Here is a 14,243-nt window from a genome sequence, read left to right as displayed (position 1 = left end):
CAGCATATATACATTTATTTCACTTCATGTTTCTCACAATACATGACCTTCTGTTCATACCGTAGTTCCACCTACCAGTCCCAGTGGCTCCCCAACACCCACTGGTCAGAATACCCAGATATCTGTGTCTATTCCAATTGGTCAAACCCATCATGCAACACTCTTTTACTTGATTCCTCACCACTCCCCCCTCAGTCACACACCTCTGCCCTCAGCACCCATCACCATTCTCACTCGGCCATTCCGACACCCATCCCCCTCGGCCACTCCGTCACCCATCCCCCTCGGCCTCACCGTCACCCACCTCCCTCGGTCTCTCCGTCCCCATCCCCCTCGGCCTCTCCGTCGCCAATCCCCCTCAGCCTCTCCGTCGCCAATCCCCCTTGGCCTCTCCGTCACCCATCCCCCTCAGTTACTCCGTCACCCATCTCCCTCGGCCACTCCGTCACCCATCTCCCTCGGCCACTCCGTCACCCATCTCCCTCAGACCTTCCATCACCCATCTCCCTTCAGTCAGTAGCTTGATTCTGGCTGAATACTTCCGATGATAATTTCAAAGAAGAGTCTGGGTAAAACACATGCCCATTACTGATACCTGGGCTTGTATCTGGGTCCGTGATAGTCGACAAATCATCGCTTGGTTCGGCTGTAGTCCCCTCTGCTTGCAGAGTTGGTACAGATACTGGATCTGTAATTAATAGGGCACATGTTGGCAACAGAGGAACAGGCAATTGTCTACTCAACATGCACTACAACATCTTCCCAATCACTGAGGTCTGAAGAGCTGACTATAGTTTCCCTCCCTCTGCCTCTCTAGCTTCTTGCAGAATGGAGTGACATTTGTAATTTTTCAGTCTTCCGGAATCATTTTGAATCTAGTGATTCTTGAAAGATCATTACTAATGCTTCAACAATCTCTTCAGCATCCTCTTCCTGAGCTCTGTGGTGCCCACTGTCTGCTCCAGGCGTCTTATCCACATTCAGACTCTTCAGTTTGCCAACAATCTCGTCTCTAGTTCTGGTAACACAGTCCAGTCAAAACTCTGTCATGGAGACTTGCAGAAGGCTCCATTTCTTCAAACCGTCACTGACAAAGGTGCTTGTAGATCGTTCTGGGACTGTGGACAAAGTTGTGCTCTGTACCCTGAATGTGTTTCAAATCAGGGGCACATGGTGAGTGTAGGAGAGGATATATTGTGCCAGCTTGTGATGGGTCGAGACTACAGGAATCACCTCAACCAGCCTTCCATCATCCTAACACATGCTCATCACGCCTGGTCATGTAAGGTTATACTGCAATCACCCAACCAGCAGTCTCTGCATTTCGCATCCTCCTCCTTCCATGAGAGGTCCTCAGTCATCCTAAACAAATCACCTCCATCTATCTACCAGATGGCTAGAAGCTCATTGAAAATTTCTCCATTCCCAATATACGTTATGTATTGCTTATACGTCAGAGACTCTAGAATAATTATCTAGGATGCAACATGCAGGGATATTCAGATCTGACCTCCTAAGCTACAGTCACTCAATTATCCCCAGTATTTGTACATTCATTTGACTTCATGTTTATCACAATGCATGATCTTCTACTCATCCCGCTGTTTTATGAACCAGTCCTAGTGGCCTCCTCAAAATTTATTGCTCGGAATACCAAGACTTTTACTTGTTTCCTCAACCCTCTGCCCCCGGTCCCTCCCACACCCCTCTGTCCTCAGTACCTCCATCACCCATCTCTCTCAGACACTCCATCACCCAGCTGCCTTCACTTCTCCGTCACCCATCTCCATCGGACAGTCCATCACCCTCCTCCCTGGGTCGGGCTGTTGCCCATCTCCTTCAGACACACTGTCGCCCACCACCCTATGTCACTGCCTCACCCATCTCCCCTCAGTCAGACCCTTGATTCTCAAAACAAATCTATAGAACTGACACCTGAGCTTGTATCTAGGTCCATGATGGTGGAAATATCATCAGTCTGATCAGGAGATGTCCCCTCAAGTTGTGGAGTTGGTACAGATGCTGGATCTGCGACAAACAGGGGCACATGGTGGGCACAGGGGAACAGACATCTGACCACCCAGTTGGGACTCCAACATCTTCCAGACCACTGATGTCAGAATAACTGGCCTGTAGTTTCCCTCTTTCTGCCTCTCTACCTCCTTGAAGAGTGGAGTTACATTTATAATTTTCGCAGAGACCATGATCCTGTTCTAAATAGGGAACACGTGGCGAGTGTTGAAGATGAAGTATTGAGCTAGTCTGTGATGGGACGAGACTAGAGGACTCACCAAACCCAACCTTCCAGAGTACCAACACTTGCCGATCACACTCTTTCATGTAAGGTTACACAGCACTCACTCAAGTACCAGTCACTGCATTCTGCATCTTCCTCAGGTGACTTAAGTCGTCCCAGCCAAATCAGCTCCATCTTTTTACCAGACGGCTAGAGCCCTCTTTGTCAATTTCTCCATTCCCACTCTGTCATTCCTTGTCAATACGTCATTCCCTCCAGAACAATTCCGATGATGCAGCATCCAGGGATACTGAGATTTGACTCTGTCTGCTGCAGTCACTCAATTATCCACAGCACCTTTACACTGATTTCACTTCATGTATATCTCAACAACCAAGCTTCTGTTCATCCCACTCATCCATGTTCCAGGCCCAGTGGTCTCGACGATCCCCGCTGCTCATGGCAAACCTACAAGTTTATGCCCATCCCCACTGGTCGAACCCATCGTGTAACACTCTTTTACTTGCTCCCCCCAACACTCTTCCTTGTGTCTCTCCCACACCGTTTGAGCCAACCCACACCCCTCTGTCCTTGGTTCGTCTGTCAGTCATATACCTTGGCCAATCCGTCACACTCCCCCTCGGCCACTCCGTCACCCATCGCCCTCGGCCACTCCATCACCCAAGTGCCTTGGTCACTCTGTCACTGCTTCATCAGTCCCTTGATTCTAGTTGAATCCCACCGACTGGAGTACAGAGACATTTCTGTCCATTCCAATTGGTCATACCCGTCATGCAACATGCATTTACTTGCTTCCCCACCCTCCTGTCTTGGTCTCTCCTACACCCCTCTGTACTTGGTACCTACATCTCACATCACCCTCATTCATTTCCTCGCCCATCAGTCAGTCCCGTGATTCTAGTTGAATCCCACTGCTCAGAATACCGAGATATTTCCATCATTTCCAATTGCTCAGACCCGTCATGTAACACGCTTCTACTTGCTTCCCCACCATTCCTCCCTCTCTCTCTCCTACACCACTCTGTAAACACAAAACACTCTGCAGATGCTGGATCTATAAAGAAGGATAGGGCCTTCAGTCCTGATGAAGGGTTCTGGCCCGAAACGTTGAGCGATCGTTTCCACGGATGCTGCCCGGCCTGCTGAGTTCCTCCAGTGTGTTGTGAGTGTTGCTACGCCACTGTGTACTCGGTACACACCACACCTATCTCCCTCGTCTGCTCCGTCACCCGCCTCCCTCGGCTGCTCCCTCACCTGTCTCCCTCCGTCACACCGTCACCCGTCTCCCCTCAGTCAGTCTCTTGATTCTGGTTGAATCCCTTTGATGATGATTTCAGAGAGGAGTCTGCATAAACAACATCCCCACAATTGATACCTGGGCTTGTATCTGGATCCGTCATAGTGGCCAAATCATCATTTGGCTCAGAAGTTCTCCCCTTGTGTTGCGGAGTTGGTACTAAAAACAGGGGTACGTGGTAGGAACAGAGGAACACACAACTGACCACTCCATTGGTACTCCAACATCTTTACAACCACTGAGGTCAGAATAACTGGCCCGTAGTTCCCTTCCTTCTACCTCTCTACCTTCTCGAAGAGCAGAGTGACATTTATAATATTCCAGTTTTCCAGATCCATTCCAGAATTTAGTGATTCTTGAAAAATCATTACAAATGCCTCCACAATCTCATCAGCCACCTTTTCCAGAACCCTGGAGTTACACCATGTAGTCCAGATGCCTTACCTACATTCAAACCTTTCAGTTTCCCAATAAACTTCTCTCCAGTTATGGTAACACAGGCATTCAAAGTACCACCATAGAGACTTGTGGGGGGCATATTTTCTGCAACCCCTACCGCTGACAAATGTGTCTGTGAATGGTCATGGGATTGTGGGCTGTGTATTCCCAGTGAACAGTCTGTGTTCAACACATCGATTTGTACTCCAGGGAGCGCGAAGCATGGAATCAAATATTGCTGTGATGATTGTATGCTCTAGTATCAATTGTTTGGTGACAATAAAGTAATAATAATAATAATCCCTGCAGCTGATACCTGAGCTTGTATGGTCCCTAATTGTGGACAAATCAATGCTTGGATCAGGATTTGTCCCCTCAGTTTGTGGAGTTGGTACAGATGCTGCATCTGTAATAAATAGGGATATATGGTGAGAACTAAGGAACAGACAATTGACCACCCAGTTGGGATTCCAATATCTTCTCAACCACTGTGTTCAAAATAACTAGCCTATAGTTTCCCTCCTTCTGCCTCTCTCACTTCTTGAAGAGTGGAGTGACATTCACAATTTTCCATGATATCCTGATCCTGTTTTAAATCAGGGACACATCAGGAAGTATCGCGCTCTTAGTAATGGGACAAGCCTAGAGGAATCACAAACAACAGACTTCCATTGTACCAACACATGCCTATCACCCCCTTTCACATAAGGTTATACAGCACCTAACCAAACACCAGTCACTGCATTCCATATCCGACTCAGCTGACTTGTCATCCAATCCAAATCAGCTCCATCTGTCCAAAAGATGTCTAGAACACTCTTTGACAATTCCTGCCATCCCCAGTCTGAGTCACTCATTTCCTGTTCCTCAGTCGCTTTGTTGCAATCCTCGAGGATGCAACGTCCAGGGATACTCAGATCTGGCCCAGTATGCTCCAGTCACCTAATTAATCAGAGCATCTGTACATTCATTTCACATCAAGTTTATCTCAATGCACGATGTTCTGTTCATGCCTGTCACCCACGTACCAGGCCCAATGGCACTTCCCCATGCCCATGCTCATGGGAAACCTACATGTTTGTCTCCAATCCCATTGGTCAAACTCATCATGCAACACTCTTTTCCATTGCTATTTGCTCCTCTCCAATCACCCCACAGCCCCTCGATCATACATCTTCCTCTCCGCTTACTCACTCCCTCAACCCATTGCTTCCTCCCTCACCCAAGAGTTACAAGATGGTGCCACTTATGGCAGCCGTGTTGCGAACTCCGTACCAACTGTACAGTGCACTCCTCATGTCTGCAATGTCCTTTGCATTTCCTGTTCAAGTAGCTGGTAGTCACATCAGATATGACCAACTGACTCTTTTGAACATCGGGAAGATGGCATTTACCCACAATGTGCCGCCTTTTATACACTGGAAACCTCTGCTTACACGATCCATGGAAGGTTAATTTATTACACCATCGCTACCTCGGAAGTGACGCCGGAGACCAGGGAGAAGGGATGACATTCTGGTCTCAACAGCGTGCTAATTGGCCGTTGCTCCCTAGCATACTCCTGGTTAACATTCAGTCCTGAAAAAGAAGCTGTGCAAACTGAGAGCCAGAATTTCCTACCAGCAGGAAACAAGGGAATGTAACATTTTGTGTTTTGTGGAGACCTGGCTGACGGAGGATATAGAGGATCACACCATTGAGCACTCTGGGTTATCCCTGTTCCAAGCAGTCAGGTCTAAAATTATTTCAATAATGCTTGGCGCAACCCCCAGAATGTGCATACCCTCAAATTCTTTAGTTGCCTGCATCTGGAGTACTTTGTGCTGCTGTGTAGACCTTTCTGGCTGTCGAGAGAGTTCACGACTGTTATTAACTCAGCTGTGTATATTTCGCCACAGGCTGATACTGACTTGGCTCTCAAGGAACTGTACGAGACCATCAGTACCCTCGAGACTGTACACCTGGAGGCTGCTTTCATTGTTGCTGGAGACTTTAATCGAGCGTCTCTGACTAAAGCCTCAATGAAGTTTTGTCAACACGTCCAGGTGAGCAAACGGGGAGATAACATCGTTGAGCACTGCAACTCCCCCTTCAGCAAAACAGACAAAGCACTCCTCCATCCACCACTTGGGAAGACTGATCATTCCTCCATCCTGCGCCTGTCCACCCTCAGGCAAAAGTTGAAACCACCGACTGTTGGTCCGACCAATTGGTCTCCATGCTACAAGACTGATGAGATTAACTGGACTGTCTTTCGTGACGAAGATGTCTCCGAGTTCATAGAAGTGGTCACGAGTTTCATCCAGAAGTGCATCGAGAACGTTGACCTTGAAAAATTGGTCAGGGTCTATCCAAACCAGAAACCCTGGATCAACAGTTACATGCAGTCTACACCCTCCTTGTGAGACAGAGATTTTGGCAAAAGTAACTCCAGAAATGCAGCTAAAAACCCGCAAAGTCATCAAGAGAGCAAAACTTCAATACAACGGCAAGATCCAGACCCAACTCTCCACCAAAACGCACACAGTTATTGGAAGGTCAGCATGCCATTGTAGTCTTCAAAGCTAAAAGCAGCAGTGCTGCCATCATCGCTGGCCTCTCTGCCAGATGAGCTATTTTTTTAAAAAATTTTTTTAACACTCTGGGTTCGATGTCACCAACACTGAGCCCCTGAAGAGAACCGCCTATATGACCTGCAACTTGGTTATCTCTGAGCCTAAAGGATGCAGTTGTTTCCAACAAGTGGACAGCCGCAAGGCTACAGGACCGGACGGCATCCCAGGGTGGGTACTTAGAGTGTGCACGGTACAACTAGCTGGTGTGTTTGAACACAGTTTTACTCTCTCCCTCTCCCGGTGCAGGGTGCCCTACTCCTTCAAAACATCCACCATCCCTGTACCTAAAAAGACCAGGGTAACATATCTGAACGACTTGTGTCCTGTTGCTCCCTCCTCAACTACTATGAGAGGCTGTCAAGGACTATATCTACAGCATGCTACCACCTGCACTGGACCCTGTACAATTCACCCATCGTCACAGCCGATCAACAGATGATGTGATAGCCACATCTGTTCTTACACATCTGGAGAAGAGTGATGATTATATGAGAGTGCTGTTCTTGGACGACAATTCAGCATTCAACAATATCATTCCCTACAGGCCTGACAAGAAGCTCAGAGACCTCAGCATTCATCCTGCCTTGTGTGCTGGATCATGGACTTCCAGTCAGATTACCAGCATGTGGTAATTGTGGGCTCCCTCACCTCTGCCCCTCAACACATGAGACCCCCCAGTGCAGTGCCCTAAGCCCCATCCTCTGCTCTCTGTACACCCATGACTGTGTTGCCACCCACAGCTCCAATCTGCTAATTAAATTTGCTGATGGTACTATATTGATTGGCCTGATCTCAAATAATAATGAGGCAGCCTACAGAGAAGAAGTCATCACTCTGACACAGGGAATGTCAAGAAAACAACTTCTCCCTCAATGTCACAAAAACAAAGGAGCTGGTTGTGGACTACAGGAGGAACAGAGATAGACACACCAATATTAATATCAATGGATCTGGGGTTGAAAGGGTGAACAGTTTCAAGTTCCTCAGTATACACATAACTGCGAATATCATGTGCTCTGTACATACCGGCTGTGTGGTAAAAAAAAAAGAAGCACAACACTGCGTTTTTCATCTCAGACAGTTGAAGAAGTTTGGCTGTCCCCAGATCTTAAGAACTATCTACAGGGACACAATTAAGAGCATCCTGACTGGCTGTATCACTGCCTGGTATGGGAACTGTACTTCCCTCAATCGCAGGACACTGCAGAGAGTGGTGTGAGCTGCCCAGCACATCTGTAGATGTGAACTCCTCACTCCTCAGGGCATTTACACAGTGACAGATGTGTAAAAAGGGCCCAAAGGAACATTGGGACGTGAGTCACCCCAACCACAAACTGCTCCAGCTGCTACTATCCGGGAAATGGTACCGCAGCATAAAAGCCAGGCCTGATTCAGCTCATGGTGCGAGCAGAATTATCTGCAGCTTAATGTGAAAAAGACTAAGGAGCTGCTGGTAGACCTGAGGAGAGCTAAGGTACCAGTGACCCCTGTTTCCATCCAGGGGGTCAGTGTGGACGTGGTGGAGGATTACAAATACCTGGGGATACGAATTGACAATAAACTGGACTGGTCAAAGAACACTGAGGCTGTCTACAAGAAGGGTCAGAGCCGTCTCTATTTCCTGAGGAGACTGAGGTCCTTTAACATCTGCCGGACGATGCTGAGGATGTTCTACGAGTCTGTGGTGGCCAGTGCGGTCATGTTTGCTGTTGTGTGCTGGGGCAGCAGGCTGAGGGTAGCAGACACCAACAAAATCAACAAACTCATTCGTAAGGCCAGTGATATTGTGGGGATGGAACTGGACTCTCTCACGGTGGTGTCTGAAAAGAGGATGCTGTCTAAGTTGCATGCCATCTTGGTCAATGTCTCCCATCCACTACATAATTTTCTGCCACAGGAAACAGTTGAGGCCAGTTCATTGGCTATATTTAAGAGGGAGTTAGATATGGCCCTTGTGGCTACGGGGGTCAGGGGGTATGGAGGGAAGGCTGGGGCGGGGTTCTGAGTTGGATGATCAGCCATGATCATAATAAATGGCGGTGCAGGCTCGAAGGGCCGAATGGCCTACTCCTGCACCTCTTTTCTAATGTTTCTATGTTTCTATAATGTACTGGGTGGGCACAGGAGCACATTCCCAGCCAGAGACTCATTCCACCGAGATACAGCACTGAGCATCATAGGAAGTCATTCCTGCCTGTGGCCATCAAACTTTACAACTCCTCCCTTGGAGGGTCAGACACCCTGAGCCAATAGGCTGGTCCTGGACTTATTTCAAAATTTACTGGCATAATTTTCATATTACTATTTAACTATTTACTATTACTATTTATTATTTATGGAGCAACTGTAACGAAAACCAATTTCCCCTTGGATTAATGAAGTATGACTATGACTATAATGGGCTCCTTGACAGCTTCTTCCACCAGGCCATCAGACTGACTAATTCATGCTAATACAATTGTAATTCTATGTTATATTGACTGTCCCGTTGTACATACTATTCATTATAAATTACACATTCAGACAGAGACATAACATAAAGAATTATGAAATAAAGTCAATTCAATTCACCCTCTTCCCTCGTTCATTCCCACACCATTAAGGCCCTCCTATAACCTGCTCTCCTTGGTCCTTCCATTACCCCCCTCCTTCAGTCACCTTATCACCATTCTTCCCTCAGTCAATCCCACACACTCCTTGACCCTGGATGAATCTGATGATGATTTCTGAAAGAAGTCTGCATAAAGCAAATTCTGACCACTGTTACCTGGGCATGTCTCTGGGTCCGTGATCGTGTATGAATCATTGCTTGGCTCAGAAGTTGTCCCCACGGGTTGCAGAGTTGGTACAGATGCTGGATCTGTAATAAACAGGGGCACATAGTAAAAATAGAGGAACAGACAATTCATCTGCTCAGTCATCTGCCCCCCCCCCCACCACAACAATATCCAAAGTGATACACCTGATGTTGAGGGATTGGTCTCAGGGGTACTCGCCACTGGTTCCTTAACCCCTTTCCCCTTCCTATCACCCAGTTCCTGTGCCATCTCCATCTGTCCTCTCTATCACACCATCAGCCTCCCAAATTATCCAGTTCCAGCTCCAACTCCTTATCGCAGATTGTTAGAAGCTGTGGCTGGATACATTTATTGCAGTTGTAGTCGTCAGGGACACTGGAGGCCTCCCTGCCTTCTTACATCCCGCAAGTGAAGCTTTCCACTGACTTGCCTGGCATCGCTACTATTCTAACTGAACAAATGTAAAGAAGAGGGAAAAAATAGCCCTATCTACATTTTTTTTGCCTTCCCTGACTAAATCCGCTTCTTTTCCGAAGTCGCACAGAGCTAAAGCCTCGAGATCTCCACTCTAACTCTGTCCACTCCAATGATGGCTGCTCCACTTGCACTTGTCTTACTTCAATTTGTTCTTGCTAATCAATCCTGAATGCTGATTGGCTGCTACTCAAAGCACAGAAAAAACCACCTCGTGTTGTTGCTTTTAATACTGAGTGCTTTACATCCTCTCAATTTTCTAACCTATCCAATTTGCCACTGCTCAAGCTCCAAAATACTGTTGTGTCACTGCCCTTAGTACTCGATCAGTGAACCTGAGTGAATTATGTCCTCTCCAGCTTCTGAACTCTCTGACTGGCCACTACTCAAAGATTACAGAAGAAGAGGCATTTACTGTCCAGAGGAAAATTAGGGTGGATAAATCCTCAGGGCCCAACAAGGTGCTCCCTTAGACCCTACGGATGGCAAATGCAGCAATCACTAGGGCTCTAGCAGAAATCTTTAAATCATTCTTTGCAACACATGTGGTGCTGGAGGACTGCAGAATAGCCAATGTCATTACACTGTTTAAGAAAGGGTTTAAAAAGAAACCTGTGTGGTTAACAAGGCATGCGGTGCTTTGGCCTTCATCATCCGTGGGATTTAGTTCAGGAGCTAAGAGGTAATGTTACAGCTTTATGGGACACTGGTCAGACCCCATTTGGAGTATTGTGCTCAGTTCCGGTCGCCTCACTCCAGGAAGGATGTGGAAACTATAAAAAGGGTGCAGAGAAGATTTACAAGGATTTACCAGGACGTTGCCTGGATTGGGAAGCATGCCTTATGAGAATAGGCTGAGTGAACGTGGCCTTTTCTCCTTGAAACAATGGAGGATGAGAGGTGACTTGATAAAGGTGTAAAAGGTGATGTGAGGCATTGATCGTGTGGATAATCAGAGGCTTTTCCCAGGGGTGAAATGGTAGCACGAGAGGGCACAGTTTTCAGGTGCTTGGAAATAGGTACAGTGGAGATGTGAGGGGCAAGTTTTTTTTAAAAAAACACAGAGTACGGTGAGTCCCTGGAATGGGCTGCCAGCAATGGTGGTGGAGGCATATACGATAGGGTCTTTTAAGAGACTCCTGGATAGGTACATGGAGCTGAGAAAATGGAGGGATATGGGTAACCCTTGGTAATTTCTAAAATAAATATAAGTTCGGCACAGCATCGTGGGCTGGAGGGCCTGTATTGTGCTATAGGTTTTCTGTAAAACAGGAAGTTATAAACTGGTGAATCTGACATCAGTAGTGGGGAGTTATTGGAAGCTATTCTAATGGACTGGATATACGAGCATTTGGATAAACATGGTCTGATTAAGGATAGCCCGCATGCTTTCACTCTGGTACATGAAGTCTAAACAATCTTATAAAGTTTTTGAGGAAGTTACCAGGGAAGGTGCTGAAGGCAGGGCAGTGGATGTTGTCTACATGGACTTTAGCAAGGCATTTGACAAGGTCCCACATGGGAGGTTGGTCAAGAAGGTTCAGCCACTGAGCATCCAAGTTGAGGCAGGAAACTGAATTAGACATAGACTTCCTGGGAGAAGCCAGAGAGTGGAAGGAGACAGTTATCTCTCTGACTGGACTCCTGTCACTAATGGAGGGCTGCAGGGATCGGTGCTGACTGAGTCCATTGTACTTCGTCATCAATATCAATGATCTGGATAATAAAGTGGCCAACTGGATCAGCAAGAATGATGGGACTGCAGGTCCATCATGCATTGAAAGTGGCTTCACGGGTAGATAGAGCTGTAAAGAAAGTTTTTGGCAGATTGGCCTTTATAGATCAATGTAGCCATTGTATGTTAATATGATCAATATGCCCCCTGCTGGTTACATTCGTATAATTCCAGACTGTTCTGGAAGTTTCCATGTTGCTGCATTATTTGAATAGTAGTATCTGACTGGTTGACTTTTATCTGCACATTTGAATGGAACATTTCTTACCCATGGGTATAAAATGAGCCGACCACACAGCAACGTTGTCTTTTTTTGCCTTTTTTTTCCTGCTACTAGTGAGTAACTGTCCACTTTCAATTTTCCTTTGTTCTATCAATACTTAATAAAATGACTGTGAAGCAGCAAGTTTTGTGCCTCTTTCCTGACTTTAAAACAAAAATCAGAATCCAACAGAAGCCTTACAAAAACAACATAAGGCAACAAGAAAAGCCACAGGGAGAGGAAACATGAAATATGAAGTATAAAGCAGTTGTAAATCAAGGCAACTGGACTCACTGTGATGGTTAGAAAACATTTCACCACTCATCCAAGAGGCTTGTTCATTTCTCATCCACGGTGGGTAGTTTTCCGGCTTATAAACTCTGTCACTTGTTTAAAGGTATAGCAATCTCACGAGGGTTGTTACAAGTCATAGAGGTAATGAGAGGTTCATTAGTCTTATCTTGTTATTATCGATGGAGCATCCCTTGTCCTTTAGGCGTAGATATGCACCAGAGTCTTGACTTGAGGTGTTCGTTCTCCTATGTTGTGCCATCCATTTAGAAAGAAACATAGAAAACCTAGAGCACAGTACAGGCCCTTCGGCCCGCAAAGTTGTGCCTAATGTGTCCTTACCTTAGAACTACCTAGTTTGTGAAGTAACACACATCAAAGTTGCTGGTGAACGCAGCAGACCAGGCAGCATCTGTAGGAAGAGGCGCAGTCGACGTTTCAGGCCGAGACCCTTCGTCAGGACTAACTGAAGGAAGAGTGAGTAAGAGAAAGTTGGAGGGGGAAGGGGAGATCCAAAATGATAGGAGAAGACAGGAGGGGGAGGGATAGAGCCAAGAGCTGGACAGGTGATAGGCAAAAGGGGATACGAGAGGTTCATGGAACAGGAGGTCTGGCCGGGAAGTTACGGAGAATTATATGTCGGACCCGGAGGCTGGTGGGGTGGTAGGTGAGGACCAGGGGAACCCTATTCCTAGTGGGGTGGCGGGAGGATGGAGTGAGAGTAGATGTACGTGAAATGGGGGAGATGCATTTGAGAGCAGAGTTGATAGTGCAGGAAGGGAAGCCCCTTTCTTTAAAAAAGGAGGACATCTCCCTCGTCCTTGAATGAAAAGCCTCATCCTGAGAGCAGATGCGGTGGAGACGGAGGAATTGCGAGAAGGGGATGGCATTTTTGCAAGAAACAGGGTGAGAAGAGGAATAGTCCAGATAGCTGTGAGAGTCAGTAGGCTTATAGTAGACATCAGTGGATAAGCTGTCTCCAGAGACAGAGACAGAAAGATCTAGGAGGGGGAGGGAGGTGTTGAAAATGGACCAGGTAAACTTGAGGGCAGGGTGAAAGTTGGAGGCAAAGTTAATAAAGTCAACGAGCTCAGCATGTGTGCAGGAAGCAGCGCCAATGCAGTGGTTGATTCAGGGCCCCAGACAGTCCTTCCAGGTGAGGCGACACTTCACCTATGAGTCGGCCTGGGTGACATACTGTGTCCACTGCTCCTGATGTGGCCTTCTATATATTGGCGACACCCGATGCAGACTGGGAGACTGTTTCGCGGAACACCTACCCTCTGTCTGCCAGAGAAAGCAGGATCTCCCAGTGGCCACACATTTTAATTCCACATCCCATTCCCATTCTGACATGTCTATCCACGGCCTCCTCTACTGTAAAGATGAAGCCACACTCAGATTGGAAGAACAACACCTTATATTCCGTCCGGGTAGCCTCCAACCTGATGGCATAAACATCGACTTCTCTAACTTCTGCTAATACCCTACCTCCCCCTCGTATCCCATCCGTTATTTATTTTTATACACACGTTCTTTCTCTCACTCTCCTTTTTCTCCCTCTGAATATACCCCTTGCCCATCCTCTGGGTTCTTCCCCGGCCCCCGTCTTTCTCCCCAGACCTCCTGTCCCATGATCCTCTCGTATCCCTTTTGCCAATCACCTGTCCAGCTCTTGGCTCCATCCCTCCCCCTCCTGTCTTCTCCTATCATTTTGGATCTCCCCCTCCCCCTCCCACTTTCAAATCTCTTACTAGCTCTTCTTTCAGTTAGTCCTGACGAAGGGTCTCGGCCTGAAACGTCGACTGCGCCTTTTCCTACAGATGCTGCCTGGCCTGCTGCGTTCACCAGCAACTTTGATGTGTGTTGCTTGAACTTCCAGCATCTGCAGAATTCCTGTTGTTTTAGTTTGTGAAATGCTGTTCTGTCTTTCCGATATACAAATCTGTGCAATTCTAATACACTCAGCTGCATATCCACACTTTAAGGACAAGGACACTCCTTGGATAACAAGGACAGGGAAGATTAGATTATGGGAACACTCAGTCCTCTTTTACTGTCATTTAGAAATGCATA

The sequence above is a fragment of the Mobula birostris genome, chromosome 13 (assembly GCF_030028105.1).
Source record: "Mobula birostris isolate sMobBir1 chromosome 13, sMobBir1.hap1, whole genome shotgun sequence".
Lineage (NCBI taxonomy): Eukaryota > Metazoa > Chordata > Chondrichthyes > Myliobatiformes > Myliobatidae > Mobula > Mobula birostris.
This window is presented reverse-complemented; position numbering follows the sequence as displayed.